Below are 5518 nucleotides of genomic sequence, written 5' to 3' on the forward strand. Positions count from 1 at the left end.
CCCTGCCTGCTCAGCCCGGGCCCCTCAGGCTGCTGGTGTGGATGGAGCAGCCGCCCCTCCCACGGCAGAGCTCGGGCGTCCCTGCTCACCACATCCACCTCTGCTGGCCTGGCCCGGCCTCTGTCCGTCCGTCCGTCTGTGCTAGGCATGCCTGCCTTCCCCTTCCCCATGGGGACAGGCCAGCCAACAGGAGCACAAAGTGCCTGGCATATGAAGGAGCTCACTACCTTTCCCAGTTACCCTGTGCCTTTTTTTGTACTTATGACTCTGGGCAGAGCCCCCTGTTCTCCCTCTTCCAGAGCGCTGACTCCTCCCTACCATAGTATTTCTGTTACTGGAATGCAGCCTAGAGTTGGGTTAGTTTGTTTGCTTGAGTGGAGGGTACTGCAGCCAAGAAGGGTTGGGTTTTGTTGGGTTTTTACGTGCTGCTCTCAATAAAGAAGGCGCTTTTTTTTTGTTTTGTTTTGTTTTTTGTCTTTGTAAAATACTGCTGTCAGATAGCGGTTTTCTTCCACATGGCTCCTGGGAAGGGTTTGGGGCTCATTCCTCAGGCATCTGTCTGCTGTGTTTAACCCCTTTGCCCCCTTCTCAGGTGAATCTGAGATGCTGCTTCCAGCCCTGTGTGCCTTGAGGGAGCACTTTGCCTCAGCACTTGCTGTCTCTCTGGGCAGTCGTGAGTTGCTCTCCCAAGAGGGACTTGTCTGAAGAGAAAATGTCCCTCTCAAGACTCCAGGCAAACAACCACTCATGGATATGTTGGTGGGCTGCCCCCACTTCAGGTACTGATTGGGTTTGTGCACCCACCTCTGTGGCCTGGGGCAGCTCCACAGTTGTGGTTTTGTACAGGAGATTTTCAGCTTCTTGCAGGATGCTGGCAGGACCAGGCCTGGATGGGGAACCTTGGAGGATATCCTGCTGTCACACGTGGTCTGCAGCCCTCTCCTCTGTGCTCATGGCCCAGAACAATGGCAGGGTCCTGGCAGTCTCCTTGGGAAGGGAAAGGTGTGCATGTGCTGCACAAGAAGCCCCAGTCCCCACAGCATGAACATGAGCCAGGCCAGCATGGGCTTGTCCCTTGGAGCCAGGGTGAGGCACTGGGACCAGCAGCTCCACTTGGCTGCACAGCCCTGGCTAGGGGGGTTATACAGACAGATCTGAGCTTTGGCAGGAGGCCTGGTGGGGCTGAACTGGGGGCAGTGGGCACAAGCTGCACAAGGGACATTCGTTCTGGTATTAGGGGAGATGCTTCCCCTCAAGGGTAATAAAGGTCTGAGTCCCAGAGAAGCTGTGGCATCACCATCATCATCATCATCAGAGATACCCAATGCTGGACCAGGGAAGTCCTGAACTACCCACAGTTGGCTCTGCTTTAATCAGGGATGGACCAGGTATGTCCAGGATCCTCTTCCCATCTCTGCTACCCAAAGAGGTTATGGAGATGCTGGAGGGGGGAAAGTGTTCATTTCTTGGAGTATGCTAGCTGGCCCTGAGTTCACATTTGGTCCAGGCTTGGAAACTGGGTGCAAGCAAGTTTGCTGGCAATTACTCTGCCAGTTATCAAAGGTGTTTGTCCCTTTTCCAACACTTGCAAGGGGAGATATGGACTCTCCCCAAGCCTAGGTCTCTTGGCAAGCTAAGCTGTGCTAGTTGCTGGGTGTTGGGCCCCTCTCTAGAGGAGGATAACAGGTCTGGTTTGCTGGACCTGGTGCTCCCTGGTGTAGTAGGCTTGGCAGCAGGTGACAGCCACCCTGACCTCTGGCTGCCTCCATGACCAGAGGGCCTGGCCACAGCGTGGGACTGGTGGCACTGTGCCTGTTGGGGACAGAGGGATCAGGATGTGCCTTTCCTTCTACTCCTTGCATCCTCATGTCCCTCTTGTTGCTCCCCAGTCCCCCCCAGTGTGTGTGCAACCCTTCTGAAGCGTGTGAGTGTTGTGGCACTCCTGCTTATGTGCTCTACAACTTGCAAGTGACCTGTCTCGTGCATTTGCTGCTGTTTGATGTCCTTTTGTTCCACTTCTCACATCCATTCCATTCCTTTGGACTTTCCTGTCTGCTGTCCTTCCTTCCAGGTAGGAGCACTGCACTCTGTGGGCTGATTCCTGCAGCCAAGCCATTTGTGGTGGCCTGGCCAAGCACAATCTTAGGCTTGCCATGGCTAGAGACCAGAGATGCCAAGGATTTTGGGGGTACCACCCTCGTTTTGCCTGCTCTGTGCGTGCAGGCATCTCATGTGGTGGAAGGGTACAGCATGGCTGCAGCGAGCTGGTTCTGGGGGCAGCGCCAGGACTGGGGGCTCTGCTTTGTCCCAACACATCCTGGAGGCTCCACAGCCTGCTTGCCATGCAGACAAGACCTGGTGACTACAGGGAAGCACCCAAATGGAAAGTCACCAAAGCTAGGAGAAGCTCCAGACCCAAAGAGTGCAGAATGATGGGGGTTGGGATTGTGTATTTTTGGGAGTGATGTAATGAAAAAATTCTGTATCATCGGGGAGGGGAGAGATGTTGGCCAAAGTAATTGGAAACAGCAAGCTGAGCAAATGCAGTCCCAGCTAAAAGTGGGGGAGCAGGGCAGGGAATCAGAGTCCCTGCAGGACAAGGAGAGCACCTTGGCATTTGACAAGAGGTGGGACCCAATTGCCTCAGCCCAAACTGAAGGAACACCTTGCAGAGGAGTATGTGGGGGATCCAAGGCCAGAAAGAACCACATGGCTCCATCAGAGCCCAGGTCCACCCAGAGAGCCACCAGCTGTGACCAAAATGGAACATTTGCTGAATGGTGTAAGAGCAGCAAGCAGATGTTAGTCCCAATGAACAGCTCCCTAAAGCACAGACATCCAAACCAGACACTTCCATCAGGAAGTCCCTGGTGTTTTCTCTTGCCCTGAAGTTATCCAAATCCCCCCTGCATCCTTTGAGCAGCCCTGGTCCATGAGTGCTGTGCAGCTTGAGGAAGGGCTGCTTGGTTTGCTCTGATTTCCTCTGCTGCCCTGTGGCTCTGCTGCAGCTGTGTCAGGCCCTTGTGTGGAAACTAATGGGCCTTAATTGTCCTACCCAGCCTCACCTGGGGCTCCCCCACACTCCTGAGCTGCATTGAAGCTCAAGCCTGTGCTTTCAGGTTTGTTTTAAGCAAGCATGTAGGTGTTCCTGTTTTGGCCTTGCCTCTAGCCCTGTCTTTTAGGCATGTGTAGTTGCCTTATTATCCAGTCAGGATTTTGGCTCCATCTCACAACCAAGTGGATGCTGGATTTACTCCACGGCTTGCTCTGCGGATGGCCCCTGATGCCAACACCTCTTGCTGCTCTGCTCAGGTACTGTGGGTTTATACCTGTTCATGAGGATGTGGGGTCACCCCTCAGGGAGCGGCCCCATTCCTGCACCTGACTGTTGGCCAAAAAAAAGCAAATTAAGAAAGGCCATAACCTAGTTTTAGTACCTCTGTTCTAGTTGTTCCTGCTCATAGGAGAGATCTGGCTGTTAAAAAAAGAGCAGCTAACTGTACTCAGCAGCAGTCAGAAAAAGCAGCTGGAGTACCAATAGTAGGAAGATCAGGAACAGGATGGAAACCATCACAACCCAGCTGCAGTATGGATGAACAGCTGGAAAAGGGTGAAGAACCACTTGTTGCAATGGCCTAGAGAGGATTGAAAAGGGGATGTAGAGGGCTGAGGTCGTGCTGGCAGCAGGGGCTGTGCTCCTGTGGAGCTGTCAGGCAGCTTGTCTGGAGGGAATTTTGGGGGAATTTTAAGAGACTTTTAAGGCATACTGTCAAGTGCTGTGCCCTAAAGCTGTGTTTAAACAGGGCTAGAAATGGGAATTTTATTATGTGGGGGCTGGAAACTTGCTTTAAGCTGCTTCCAGTTGTCAGTGGCTGCTGGTTTGGTCAAGGGAAGATGTGCTGGTGACTTGTGTCCTGTGGGTGATGGTGGCCTGGGGAGAGGGCTTGGCTCTCCAGCGTGGCTCTGGCTGCCTTGGTGAGAGATTGGCATGCCAGGAAGCTGGGGCAGGCTGAAGCTCTGGGCCTGTTCAGAGCACAAGGACAGGCATCTTGGAGAGCATCCACAGGATGAGGCTTGGGAAGGAAAGGACTGGGGCAGAAGGGATGAGCCAGCCCAGAAGGAGCCAGGTCTCACCTTTTGCCTGTGTAGACACTCCTGCAGCTTGGGGAGCAAAAAGCCTTGCAATTGGAAGGCCCAGGGAAGAGAAGGAGGAAAGGAGTGTGTAGCTCTCCCATGAGCAAGAGGAAACCAAATCCTGCTACCTGCAGTGACTGCACACTCGTGCTGAGCAGGCAGACCGCCCTGGCCGAGGCTGTCAGATCCATGCGTTCATTGTCCCCAGCCAAAGTGGTGTCCCCAGCCCGGCTGAGGGTCCTGCTGACCCTTCCTCAGCCTGGCAGGACACGGCCAGGCCTCGGTCTCACCTGTGCCAGGTGTAGTTTGTGCTCAGCTTGAGGGGAGGGTGGCCAGGGCATGTGATGGGAGGCATGTGAGTTCCAGCAGCCCTGCTGGGAGCTATAAATGGCATGTGTGCTCACTGGAGGAGCATGGCTGGCGGGAGGAGGGGGAGGCGGCGGCGGCAGCAGCGGGGTGTTGGGGTTTGCAGTTACTCCCTTGCTCCGTAGGAGCTTGGCCCTGGGCTGTGGGGGACAGCTGTGAGGGCTGGTGCTGAGCGTGCTGTCCTCTGAGGGATGAGGCAGATATGGAAAGGGCCCGTGCGAGCTGCAGAGCGCTCCATGGGTGCTGCACAACTCCTCCAGGAGACAAAATAGGTCTGTGGCCACACCACTGCTGCTGGAGGTGGGCTCGTGCCCTGGGTTGCAGCTCCTGTTCGTAGGACAGCGTGTGGGAGACCCCCTTTTCTCAACTAAGAATTCTCTGTCTGTCCTCACAGCTTGGAGCTCTGGGGCTGTGCTGTCCCTCTCGCACCTTTGCTGACCCATGTGCAGTGTGCCTTGCACACGGCTGTCCTTTGTGAGCTGTCCGACTGCTCTGGAGCTCCCGGGTCACACCTGCACGGAGGATGTGACCTGTGCCAGGTGCTCGGAGCCATCTGCAGGGCATGAGCCAGGGTGTGACAGCCCCTTCCCACCTGCACAGGCGCTCTGTCCCACCCATGGATGGCCGCGGTACGGAACCACAGCCTCACCCCCTGCGGGTTCCAAGGTACCTGCGGCCCGTCCTCTTACACGGGAAATCCTTTTCCTGCTCGGTAGTGATCAGCTTTAGCAATGTGTGTTTTGGACCGATCTGCTTCACTCCCTTCATCCTGCTGCGCCCTGCACACCCTGAGCACCCACGTGGCCCCCACGCCCTCTCAGAGCCTCGGCAGCCACCGGACACAAATGGACGGCACGTTGTCCCTTGCAGGCTGTGACAACAGCCGGGCTGTGGAGCTGCCTGGAGCAGCAGCCGGTGGCATCGCTGGGAGCCGGGCGCGGTGGCGGAGTCGCTCCCGGATGGATCCTGACGATGGCGAGGCACGCAATCTTTGAGCCACGTGCTGTGTCCCCTCCCA

The sequence above is a fragment of the Geospiza fortis genome, unplaced genomic scaffold, assembly GCF_000277835.1.
Source record: "Geospiza fortis unplaced genomic scaffold, GeoFor_1.0 scaffold367, whole genome shotgun sequence".
NCBI classification, from domain to species: Eukaryota; Metazoa; Chordata; class Aves; order Passeriformes; family Thraupidae; genus Geospiza; species Geospiza fortis.